A 13,690-nucleotide genomic window follows, 5' to 3' on the forward strand; every position below is an offset into this window, starting at 1 on the left:
TAACCCCCTCAAGTCTCAGTTTTCTCATTCATGAAGGAAGAGTAAAAATACCTAGGCTATAGAGTTGTTTGTGTGGGGACTAAATGAGATAGTGTATATGTGTAGCAATGTTTCAGGCATTTAGTGGTACCATATGCTTAGATAATAACTATTATTGTTATCTGGATGAAACATATTGGTTTTAAAATGTCCATCATTCATTCATTCATTCATTCATTATACCTTTACCAAAGAGTTCTTGAGCTTTAGTGTTAACATGAATTATGCTAGGGGCTGAAGATACAAAGACAAATACAGTCATATCTCTTCAGAGAGGGAAGAGAGATATGCAAATAAATAATTACAGGGCAGAAAATGTTAAAACAGAGGTAGACCAGGGTGCATGGAAACACAGAAGAAAGAATAATAACTGCCTCATTATAGATATGGGTTGTTTTTTAAGGAAATTAATGATCTAACTGGCTTTCAAAATAGGCTGAAATTCCTTGCTTTGCACCTGTGAGGAACTGGTGGCAAACAGCTTTCTTGACTAATCTAAATCCTATAGAATTAGGTTACTCTCTGTTACATGTTCCTTTCTTTGCTTAAAAAAAAAATTAATCGGCTATTACTTTCATTTTTTGGATCACAGTATGTTGAGAAAAAGTAGGGTATTATCTATGATCCTGCTGCTTATAGGGAGATACCCTGCCATGGAATGTAGGACAAAAGTCACAGCTGTCAATCTACATGAACATAATAAGCATGTAAACATGGGTACAAAATGGCCAGGAACATAATGGAAGAGTTATGGCTTCCTTTATTTTGATGGGGTTGCTAAAGCATTTGGTGGTAGAGTCGCAGGAGACCACTGCTGCCTTTTCATCTTTATTCCCACCTTCACTTGAGCTCTATGAGTCTTCACATCTTTCACTCAGAGTGATCCACAGTGCCAAGTGTGCAGCAGAAACAGCCTTCTGAGTTTAGCATCTCACCTTTTTTAAATTGCCCGAACTCCTTAGTATTACCTGATGGCTCTAGCTTTTGCCATTTTATTAGTAAAAGCTACACTTGGAGCAAAATACCCTGAAAGTATTTGCTCCTGATTTAGCTTCTCTAAAAACAGAACTCAAAGTTCAAGGCCCTCAGCTGGGAAAGAAACTGCTCGTCAAGCCCTCTCACCACTGCTCAGTGGCCACTCCTTCAGCTGCGCCTCCCAGCCTCCCAACATTGTTTTCTCCTGCAAAGGCCAAGGCCCTACAGAATTTCTGATGGAGAATTTTTAATATCAAAGCCATTTTGAAAGCTGTCCAGCTTCCTGCCGAGGTTCTTAGAAGGAACAGAAGATGACTTTGAGATGTAGCTCCAAACAGAAGGAGACAGTATGAACTGTCATTACTATATGAAGTGTGAAGTTCAATGTTAGATAAAATGAAGTCTTCTACATTTTTGGGGCATTATTTTCTCCTTCTACTATCAACTGGTTTTTTTTTTTTGCTAGTGGATGGATAGCTACAAATAATAGAGAAAAAACTAAATGAACTTTACTCAAAGACAATATGGTTTTTACCCCTTTACTCTCCTAAGGAGCATCTTTCTATTCATCCTTTAAATGTTATATACATTGTATTCAAAGATAGCTAGTTCCACAATATTCAATATGTTAATTTCAAAAAAAAATTACACTAGAATAAATTAATAAGAAAATAATCTAAATTAGGATTTGCCTATCAGTTACTGAAATGCAATATCTCCTGAACTGTACATCCCACACAAAAGAAAGAGATCCATTTATGCATGAGATCTATTCATTCTTGCCTCTATTAAATGCTTTTTAAAAATAAATATAAGGTATTTAAGTGTATTTCCTATCTGTCTTCTATAAGCTTTTAAATGGGCAATGCAAATAAATACAAAAGTCATGCCCTTTAAAAATTTTTTTTAAATTCAATTGTTTGAATATATTCCCACTGAATTTTTATTTTATTTATTTACTTATTTTTGGCCACACCACGCAGCATGCAGAATCTTAGTTCCACTACCAGGGATCAAACTGTACCCTCTGCAGTGGAAGCACACAGTCTTAAGCACTGGACAGCCAGGGAAGTCCCAATGCCCTTTATTTTTAATGCTTCACTATGTGACCACTGCTCAGACCCTCAGTTTGATTTCTGTATCATTCCTTTCCTGTTTACTAGTTGTAACTGAGCCAGTTCCTATTTATTTCTGAGTATATCTAAGAGATCTTAGCAAGCTAAATAGCCGATTTTATATTCCTAGGTTGCTACTTTAGTTAAAATTGAAGAAAGTACTTTTGAGTGTACAGACAAATTTTACTATGGGAAAACTTTTTAGTATAATTTTGGACAATGTATTTTGCTTTGGAGAATTTGGTTTGATCATACACCATTATCGTTTTTGTTGAAGACAGTCTTCTATATTCCCAGGCCACTCAGGTACCACTCAGGTGCCTAGTTCCTAGCTAGGCATCTAGTGAGAAACTGGGGTCATCTCTAACTCCTTTTTCCTTTGGAGAAAGAATCCCTATTGACTCCATTTATCTCCATGGAACTGATGGGTTAGCCTCTGCTAGATTCTGTCATGGTACCCTTTTCTTCTTAATACTTAATGCAGTTTTTAATTTACATATTTACTTGGGTAAATTTATTTATAGTTTGTTCCCATGGGGTAAGGGACTGTTTTGTTGTATATACCGTGAATAGGATAGGGCTGCCACATGATAGGCACTGAGTAAATCCTTGCTGAGTTTTTAAAAAATGGATTAATTATAGCCAGTTAATAGATATTTCTTAATGACTGATGGTCTTCTGGCCTCCAATGTAATTTTGTTATGATTTTTTGCCTCATTGCTGTCTCCATAGTACATTGTGAAGGCCTAGAAGGTAGGGGCCATGTCTTTTCATCTCTGTATCCCCAAAACCTAGGACCATGACTGACCCATTTTCAGAACTTAATCTCTGTTGAATGAATGTGCCTCTCAATGAGCAACAACCAGGAAATGATTTTATGTTTTGATGAACCTCCTAAAAGGCTCATACTATTTCTTTTACAGGTTTTTAGTATCTTAGCATCATAGCATTGCAACACTAAGATATTAGAAACAGAACAAACACAGCAAATTCATAAAGAACTGAAATGGTCAAACAGAACAGAATATTCTGAATCTTGCCAGTGCAAGACTGTTCCCTGCATGAGTGTAAGACTGCTTCCTACATTTAATGCTACACTCAGTCAAGTACTGTTATTTATTATTTGTAAGAAAAGTTCTTTATTCTAACTCTGTGGGAGGATTCCCCACCCATAAATGCCTCTCACTGGCAGCAAAACTTTTTTTCACATTAATCAATCTGAAATTCCTTTCCTCACTTTCATCCAATTATATCTAATTATGACTCATTGTTCTAGGTAAGTTAAATTATGCTTTGCCCCTCCCTATGTCCCCTTATACCTTTCAAGTATATGTAAAAAGTTGTTGTATTCTCACTGAGCAGTTTACTAGTTGATCTGAGAATATTTATCTTCTTTCATATTTATTCATTAGTATCTCTCTTTTCCTGACTGTTTTGTTGGTCTGTTTGAAGCACTCTCCATTTACCTCCACCTTTCTTATACTAAGATTCCTTAAGATAAATACAGCTCTTAAGATTCAAGAATGCAAGTGTGTGTGTGTGTGTGTGTGTGTGTGTGTGTGTGTGTGTGTGTGTGTGTATATATATAAAATTTCCGATTATTTCTGCCTTTGTTTACTCATTTTGTTTTCATCATTTAGGTCACAGTATGGAATCAAGTTCTTCGGATCTTTATAGGTCTTTGGATCAAAGTCTTTGGGGTCAGACAAATCTGGGTTCAAATCTCTGCCTCTGACCAGCTGTGTGAACTTGGACAAATCATGTAGTCAATTTAAGCCTTGGTGTCCTCATTTATAAAATACAAAAGATACCACCTAACTTGTAAAGATTGCTAAATGAGAAAACTTATGTAAATTGCCCAGCACAGTGTCTGACCTATAATAGCCACTCAACAAATGCTAGTTCTCTTCTTTATACCCCATCTAGTTTTGTCTAGGCTTTCTGAGAGTTTAGATATTTTATAATTATTTGCTTATTTAATGCTTCTTCTCATCAAATGCAGAATAGCATATTATTTATTTATTCAGTGAACTGTTCTGGAGACATTTTAGAGAATTCCATGACCTCTCCCACTTCTCTTCCAAAATTTGACTGACTTTTATTATTCATCAGTTCATAAAATGTCTCCTTTTTGTGGTGAATTTTAATGTTATTTAATCTTTTTAAAGGATAGTCCTAGTATGATTATTACATAATGATATATGTATTTTACCTAGCTCTTTCACTTCTTAACCTTCCGGTTTTACATCCTAGATTTTTTTAAAACTGAGATTAAAGTTTCCCAACTCTTATTGCCAAGTCACTGTTTAAAGTTTGCTTTTCAAAAACAGTTACTTCATATTGGTTCTATGCTGGAATCATTCACAGTTGCTTCCAAAATAAAACAAAGATGTCTATGTTGTTTATATGACATAAGATGACTTCATGTGGATTTGCTAAAACTACAATTTGAAAGAAAAAGCCCACTGAGCTACTACTGGAAGAAATGTCAATGACCCTTGGGGAACAATTCTTTTCTGAGATGGACTGGAATACAGGCACAAGAATGAAAAATGGAAGGTGATATTGTGATAAGGTATTCTGGATTTTATTAATTTAACAATTATACTTCAAAGACAATTTGAAGGTAAAGAATAACCATGCTAAAGGTAGAATGAAATAGTTGTTAAATAGAGGTACAAGCAGAGAGAGACAGTGATTCTTCTTGCGACCATATTGAGAAGGTGATATCTGAGTAGACTGTGAAGGATGGAAAGATGGTCTGCAGCAAGATAGTCACCCACTCAAGGCACTTGTATTTCCATCAGTTGAACAGTTTTCATCTAAGCCAGAAAGAAGAAAGAAGAAATAAAAAGCAAGAAGGAACACAAGAGAGATTTGAATGGATGATAGAACTCTTTCTTTACAGAGATAGCTTGCTACTTAGGGTAATGGTAACCAAGTAACCAGACACTATCTTGGTAAACATTTGGTTTAGGTTTTAGGGCAGAGGGACTAAGTTTATTTTTATTCACTCTCTGCTAAAAGGCAGTTGAATACATTTATTTTGTCCCACCAGGGAAGAAGGAAGGGCATGTCAGTTCTTCAAGAGGTTGTTTACTCTGACAGAGAATGAATGATACTTTCTTTTCCATTTGCTGATTTTTCTTTAGATGTAGAAAGAGACTATGCAATAGTCAAAAATATGTCTTGACATAAAAGTCAATTCATTTGTTGTAAAGTAACTAACTGGCTATTTCCCAAAAAGAGAACTAATTCTGTTCTATAAAGCATTTCTTCTGTTCTATAAAACACCTGTTTCAATCCACGTGTCCCACTAAAGGAAGGGAAATTTTCTATAGAAAAATGTCATGGACTAGCTGTCAATATTCCATACCCAATCAATTTCCCACCCGTTGAACATTTAACATATCCTTTGGTGTTAAAAGAATAGGGAAGCGGGGGAGGATGGGACTTCATGAAGTACTGGCTTCAATATTTATTTCAATACCAACATAACATACTTATACTAGTTTAATGCTATGTTCTGGAATATGTAAACATGGAAGTAAAAGCAAATTGTCCATGTAGTGATAAGCTAATTTTATTATAAATTCCAATCTCATTATAATAATTCACTTTAAAGTATGAGATATTTATGGTAAATAAACCTGTACACTATGAGTAAGGGAGTCCTGTGAATGGAATTGCTTGGTATTTATTTTGAAACTGTTACATGAAAAACAGACATCCTAGAATTCTTCCAGAAATTTTCTTGGAGAAGAGCAGAGGTTCTGAGTTAGACAGCCTTATGTGGGAGAAGATAATTGACTGAATGCTTACCAGCATTTATATCTATCATTGAGTCAGGAAAAACATGTCTAGCCAGAGTTTTAGTAATCCTTTAGGATTTTCCACCAGAGATATGGCTAATTCAGGGAGTGGATTAAGTTATAGATGATAATTAGCTCAAAATCTTTGATCCAAGGATGAAAGTGAACAGAGTTCACACTAGAAACAGGAATAGTATGTGTAGTGGTTCTCACATGCTAGCCTGGAGACCAAAAGGCTGAGTCAGAATCACCAATGATGCTTTTTAAAATAAAATACAGATTTCTGTCTCCATCCCTGTTGGAGATTCTGATTCAGCAGATCTAGGGCAGGGCTCTGAAATTTCATATTTCAGCAACTTTTCCCAAGTGATTCTGGTCCACATACAGGTTTGGGAACCAGTTACTAGATAGCAACAGTGCTTGAGATCAGATAAGGGGGCTGTGAAAGTGGAAGCCAGACTTTGTTCAAAGGAGAGAAACCATCCCACTTTTGGTTTAGAGTCTGAGTTCCTGATATTAAAAATATATATATGGTAGCTTGAAATAGGCCGTGGTGGGAATATTTATTTATTTATAATATTTATTTATTATTTATTTATTTGGCTGCGCTGGGTCTTAGTTGCGGCACATGGGATCTTCATTGCCACGTGTGGGGTCTTTGTTGCGGCATGCAGGATCTTTTAGTTGTGGCACGTGGGATCTTTAGTTGCAGCGTGCGAACTCTTAGTTGTGACATGCATGTAGGACCTAGTTCCCTGACCAGGGATCGAACCTGGGTCCCCTGCATTGGGAGTGTGGAGTCTTAACCGTGGACCACCAGGGAAATCCCCATGGTGGGAATATTTAAACCATAGAAATTGACCAGTGCTACAAATCAGGGCTTTCTCCCCCCTAGAAAGCCAGCGTGCCACTGTCCAGTAGGATTATTCTATTTTTAATATGCTTGCCATAGGAAAATCTACTTAGGTTATAGGCTACTAAAGGCACATAAGTGACTTCAAAGATTTCAAGTGAGCTACTCTAGAAGAAGCTTCTCTTTATTTATTTTTTTACACAGTAGGTTCTTATTAGTTTTCCATTTTATACACATTAGTGTATATATGTCGATTCCAATCTCCCAGTTCATCACACACACACACACACACACACACACACACACACACACACACATTCCCCCCTTGGTGTCCCTACGTCTGTCACTACATCTGTGTAGAAGAGACTTCTCTTTTAGAACAAAGAGACAGTATTCCTCCAAGTGTCTCAGTACACAGTGATAGTTATGTTTCTCATGTATCTTAACAACCAGTTTGCGCCTCCATTCTGCTCTCAGCCCTAGATTCAGCTGGAGAGATTCACGTTGTCTCTTGTGTTTATAGACGTTAAATGCACTGTCTTTAAAAAAAAAATTTTTTTTTCTGAGTTGTAGAAATAAATTCAGTTTCAGTGATCTCCACTAGTCTTAAAAAAGAACAAACAACATCTCTAAAATCCTCAGAAGTAATTTCTTGACTATGAAAATGTGTAGTTGATTGTTTGGGTCCCACAGTTGACTCTAGTTAAGGTTAAAATAAAGAGGAATTGAGAACAAAGATGATTTAATTTCTCACAGGAATAAATCTATTGGCTAGTAGATTTGGGTGAGGGCCCTGTTTATTCAGCTTTGGTGAACTTATGGCCATTAACTACAAGTGTACACATAGGACCATAGTATTTAGCATGATGTTTGTCAGGAGGAAAAAAATAGCCTAGAACATCCATGGGGCCAGTAAGTCCTGAGTATTCTGTTCAATGTATAGTATATAGATTCTGTGAGGAAGAATAAACATCAATTCATTCCCTTTTCTAGATTATCTCATTAAAGGCAACAAAGGCAATCATCGATTAGAAAGTAGGACAAACTTTGTATTTCAGCACTTTAAAAGGAAAAAATAAAAACAGCCACCAAGGAAGTATGGAAGGCATCTTTCTAAGGAAGCCTCCCCTTAATTGCCCTCACACCACCCCCAAACTCTCCTTGAGGCACTTCATGTGTCGCTTTCATTGCATTTTCCTCATATGATGGGGGGACATTAATACTTTTGTGCTTTTGTGAAAGTTAAGTGAGTTACTAAATATACAGCCCTTTGAACAGTGAACAGAAAAGAGTAGGCACTCAATAAATGTCAGCTATTACTATTATATCATTACCATCACCACAGTGTATTGAAATGATCTGTTACTATAAATTTCTCCCCATCTAGAATGTAAGATCCTTTAGGGAAGACCTTTTCATCTTTTTCAGAGCTAGTGCTTACTGCAGTGCCTGCCATAGAGGAGATGTTTTTCCAATAAGTGCTTCTTTGGCTAAATTGAGCTATGATTTATAAACTTTGACCTGCTGTTTCAGGTTTTCACTAGTTCCAACTCCTGAGAAGACATAAACTAGGAAATAAGGGTGAGAAGGTTTTGATACATCGTCACTGATAATCCAAATAGACGGTAATTGTCCAGGCCTATTTAATATTATGTTTGTAATTATTTCACTGATAGAAATATAAAGTTTATTATTTCCTTAATATACAGTTGTAGGCTCTAGCACTTGGAAATGAGGAACAAACATACAGAAGGAATCTTCTAGGATATGTCTTTGTAAGTGACTCTTCATATAGATATGGCCACAAGACAATAGCAGTATTTCCCATGCATTCTGTAGAATGCTGGTCCTAAAAGATGCTCTGTAAGAAAAGCATTCTCTGATTAGATTTGGGAGACAGACTTCAGAGCTCTATAGGAGGTTTATCATGAACACTAGCATATTAAAAGCTCTGAGAAATCCTGAAGAAAAGAAACCTTTGACTAATTCACCACTTCCTGAATTTGAAGGCTGTAGAAAAATTTCCCCGAATCTAGTTCCCATTAACACCTTTCGGAGTTAGTGTTCCATGAATCAAACTTTGGAAAATGCTATATCATAGAAACACATTTATCCAGATTTCCATTTTTTTCCTCAATAAATCTCTATGTAATTCATTAAAAAAATCTAAGTCTATGTGCATACAAACAGAGATGCAAACTCTGGTTAATTTGGATGCTAAGGGAATAGTGGGATATTCTGTCTGGCTAACTAATTTTTTAAAATTAACTGTAGAGTAAATGCTAACTGCATTTAACCCTTGATGAAAAGTACTCTGCAGCATTCTCAAACTTTAATATAACACAACCACCTGAGAATTTTGGTAAAGCGCATGTTTGATTCAGTAGGTCTGGGGTGGGATCAGAGGTTCTGCTACTTCTAATCAGCAACTGGATGATGCCAGTGCAGCTGGTCTTTGGACCACACACTGAGTATCAGGTTACTTTTCTGCCTTGGTAAGCACAGTAGAGTAAATATAATAAAATTGTTACTTTGAATAACATTGTACATACTGTTGATGGAACCACACACTGAGATAGTTTAAATTTTTAGAGGTATCCACTTGTTTTCTTGATACTACCTTCCTCATAAAAGTAAAGTGGGACCCAATGGGCAGAAAAGTTGTAGCTCTAGCGATATTTCTGTCAGCACTTAGCGTGAAATGTGGTGTACTGTAGGTACTTAATAACTGTTAAGTACATTAACCTATTTGTCATACACTTTATTATCAGCCTTGGTAACAGTAAAGGTGATATAGAGACACATCTGCTAAGGAGGGAGTTAATGATAAGAAAATATTACTAAATAAAAATGAAAATGTTGCCAAACATTGCCAATCAAACAGTATAGTATGGAAAATACTTGAAAGAGAAAAAAATTGAATGTGCTAATAAGTGGTGGAATTTACCCCTGGCTCAGAAAAGGGAAGGGAAGAACCAGAATAATGTTCTGGAAGAAGGTGCCAGTAAGAAAACCCATGCTAGGGAAGTGGACACAGGCATCTCTGCCCCAAACATACGCTGGAATAGTCATAAAGTGAATGGAGATATGCCTTCCTCAGGCAGCCTACCCAGGATCAAGGGTATGTCTAGAAAACGAAAAAAGGAAATACAGATCTTCCATACTAATCCATCTACCACCTACAAATTATGCTAAAAGGACTAAATTGGTACCAGTTATTTTCATAATCCCCCTACTTGGTGCAAGTATTGTGTACATGTTTTTAACTAGGAGTGATTAGCAATATGAATTATTGGTAGTAGCTTCTAGCTTGAAGTCTTTCAGTACCCCAGATGCAGGGGAATTCTATAATTTAAGGGGTTGAGAAACTAATCTAGACAAGTATGTTACAATTGTCTTATAATGTTTTCTTCCTCCCTCCCTCCCTTCCCTTCTCTTTCTTTCTTCCTCCTTTCTTTCTTTCTTTCTTTCTTTCTTTCTTTCTTTCTTTCTTTCTTTCTTTCTTTTCTTTCTTTCTTTCTTTTCTTTCTTTCTTTCTTTCTTTCTTTTCTTTCTTTCTTTCTCTCTTTCTCTCTTTCTCTCTTTCTCTCTTTCTTTCCTTCTTTCTTTTAAATATATTAATGTGCTCTTCATGCAGTTTTCATTAAAATAGCTTTGATACCTTTGGTCTTCGGACACTTGGATATTGCCTATAAATATCAATTGGCAGGGTCCAGGTAATTATACTAAAGGTACCTATTGACTGATTATCATCTACTTGTGGATAGTTCAATCCACACCATCTCACTGACTGAGGCGTCCAAGATGAGGGCACCTCTAGCCAACCACCCATCTTCTCTATTTCTCTCATCCTCATACTCCTTTATTGTCCTCCCCCTCTTTTTTTGCCTCTATAACCATTCTGAAATTTTTTCAGTTCTTTGAACATGCTATAGTCTTTCTTCCTTCTGCTCCTTTTTAGCACTGGTTGTTCTCTCTGCTGGGAATATTCCTACCCATGTTATGTTGATTCCTATTAAACTTCAGGTCTCCTTAATCAAAAAATTAACTCTTGTTCATTGCCCCTCCTATGAGCTGCCCTGTACACTCTCTAAACAATACTGGTCATACTTGTGTGATCTAACACACACACGTATATACCACTAGTTGCCTATACACACACACACACATACATACACACACACATATGTGTGTGTGTGTGTATATATATATATATATATATACACATTTATATGCACATACACACACACTCATAAGCTCTTTAAAAAGACTGTGTCTCTTGCTCACTGTTATAATTCCCAAGAATTAGCACACAGTAGTGTTCAATAAGAATTTGTAGAATGAAAGAATAAGTTTTTTAAATGTCCTAATTTTGCTCAAGTCTATTGACCTTGGAAATCAAACACTATAATATGGAAAATACTGTCTCTATTGACATTTTCACAGGCTAAAAAATAATAAAAAGTTATGTGTTTTGTTAGTTTTAGCTACCTTCTCAAATTTTGCTTATGTTTTTATAGAACTGTAGTTTGGGGACCAAAAACCTATAAAGCCTTTTCAGCACAAGTCCCTAGAAGAGCTATATAAGTAGTGGGGTAACTTTTAAAATAATCTCCTCTTTCATGCTCTTTTTATAAAACTCTGAAGCCATGAGCCCTCTAGGATTTACATAGTTAGAGCTGGCAACCTTTTTACGTTTTGTAAGAATATGAGCAGTAGCTTGAACATAGAACAGTAACAAAACAAAACAAAACACAAGGTATTTATCTTGGCTCCAAGTCTGCCAATAAACCTTTCTATTTCTCTTTTTATTGGTAAGACACAGACATTTTTAAAAAAAGTCACAGTTTTAATCTTTTGTACATTACTCACCTTACAATTTTATAAAGCTGCAGAATTTAAAGTTTGATTAGTAAAGTAAAACGCAGTGCATAATATGCAATGCTTTCAAATTAATCTGAACATTATATCAGTAAAATATATTTGAAATATATGAAACTTTCCTAATTAAATCACTTGGCCCCCAGTACCCTAGGGAATAAATACTAAAATTTTTAGGATAGCATACAAGACTCTCTAAAATCTAGCCCTAATCAATGTTTCAAAGTTTTCTTTCACTGTTCTTGTAGATCTTCTACTTGTTACTCTAATGAAAGTGACCAGCCATTTGCTATACCAGAACATAGGAGATACTTGAATGTTAGTTAGATATTAGAAACTGGGTTTGTTTTAACCAATGTAACTAAAATTGGGGGAACCTTCAACTAGACCAGTGTTTCTCAAACTTTAGCTTGCATCCGAAACACCTGGAGGGCTTGGAAAACTCAGATTTCTGGGCTCCACCCAAAGAATTTTTGATTCAGTTGGTCTGGGCTGGAGTCTGAGAATTTGCATTTCTAACACATTTCCCACGTGATGCTGTTGCTGATGGCCCTGCAACCACACTTGGAGAATCACTGGTTTGCTTGTTAACTTCAACTAAGTTAAAAAAAAAACAGAAAACCCCACAAACTTCCAGTTACAAGATAAATAAGTTTTGGGGTTGTAATGTACAACATGATAACTGTAGTTAATACCATACTGTATATGTGAAAATTGCTAAGAGAGTACATCATAAAAGTTCTCATCACAAGGAAAAAAACTAACTATGTGAGGTGATGGATGTTAATTAAACTTACTGTGGTGATCATTTCACCATTATACATATACTAAATGATTATGTTGTACACCTTAAACTTATACAATGCTATATACCAATCATTTCTCAATAAAACTGGGGGAAAATAAAAAAAAATACTGCATCTTGTCACTCCTCATTCCAAATCTCTGGCACCTTGGATCTTTCTTAACTTGTTTTGGTGATAAAAGCACTTATCACCTTCTAACATACTATATATTTCACTTATTACTTATATTTATTGTGTGTCTTCTCTGCTAGAATATAAGCTCCTTGAGTGCAGGGGTCTTTGTTTTGTTCCTGAACACATCCTAAGCCCTTGGCACATAGTAGGCACTCAATGTATATCCACTGAATGAACGAATGAATGAATGAATGAATGAATACATTAGGTACTTTGTACAACATACTGTTTCAAGTCAGTGCTATATAACAGTATCTTTTTGAAAATGTTGCCTGTTGCTATACAAGACAGTTACAAGTATCTAAGTTACTCAATGACAAATGAATTTCCTTTCCTGTTTCATCTGCTTGTTAGTCCACACATTCTTATTTTTAGACATTTCTACTAGTGGTCTGAGGATGTGGAATACACACATACATATCTATTTAAATATATCCTGTACAAATGGTGTTAGGGCTGAATATATTCTAGATTGAAATTTCATAAGCAGACCCTTCAGTCAGCACATGGAGTTAAGGAAACTACATTTTAGTCCCTAAGGTACTGTGGATTTTAAAGAAGTAATTATCTTTGACATAAGGTATATTTAGTCAATAAAGAGTAGAAACTCTATAGTATTATTTCCCACTGTCTATCTTATAGGACAACAGTTATTATAATACTAGTTTTCATTTCTTGGGGGCTTACTATATGACAAGCAACGTGCTAAACACTCCACATACTTTAGCTTATGTAGTTCTCATTACAACCCTGTTGGGAGAAGGAAATCGAAGTGCAAAGAGCTTCAACAGCTGGCGTAGGATGACACGGCCGTAAGGGGCAGGGAAAGCTTCTACTCTAGATCTGTTTGAAACCTATTAAAATGAAAGTCTGAGTACAACAAGGAGCAGGAGTAAAACAGAATTCTTGGAGAAATATTATGACGTAAATCCAAATTTGGGGCTCAAGGTTGAAAGGGAGCTGTTGCACATTCTATCTTCCACAGTCTAAGAGAGAAAGCTTGTAACAAGGAAGACCACTCATATTTCACGTAGG

At 35.8% G+C, this 13,690-nt stretch overlaps 1 protein-coding gene across 3 annotated transcripts in view; it reads right to left on the reverse strand.

The window, feature by feature from the left end:
• NTN4 (netrin 4) overlaps window positions 1–13,690 on the reverse strand; it is a gene marked incomplete at its 3' end in the record, with an annotated part of 105,204 nt that overhangs the window by 24,360 nt on the left and 67,154 nt on the right. The gene's annotated exons all lie outside the window — the stretch shown is intronic.

Source organism: Leucopleurus acutus, assembly GCF_964270905.1.
Source record: "Leucopleurus acutus genome assembly, chromosome: 11".
NCBI lineage: Eukaryota > Metazoa > Chordata > Mammalia > Artiodactyla > Delphinidae > Leucopleurus > Leucopleurus acutus.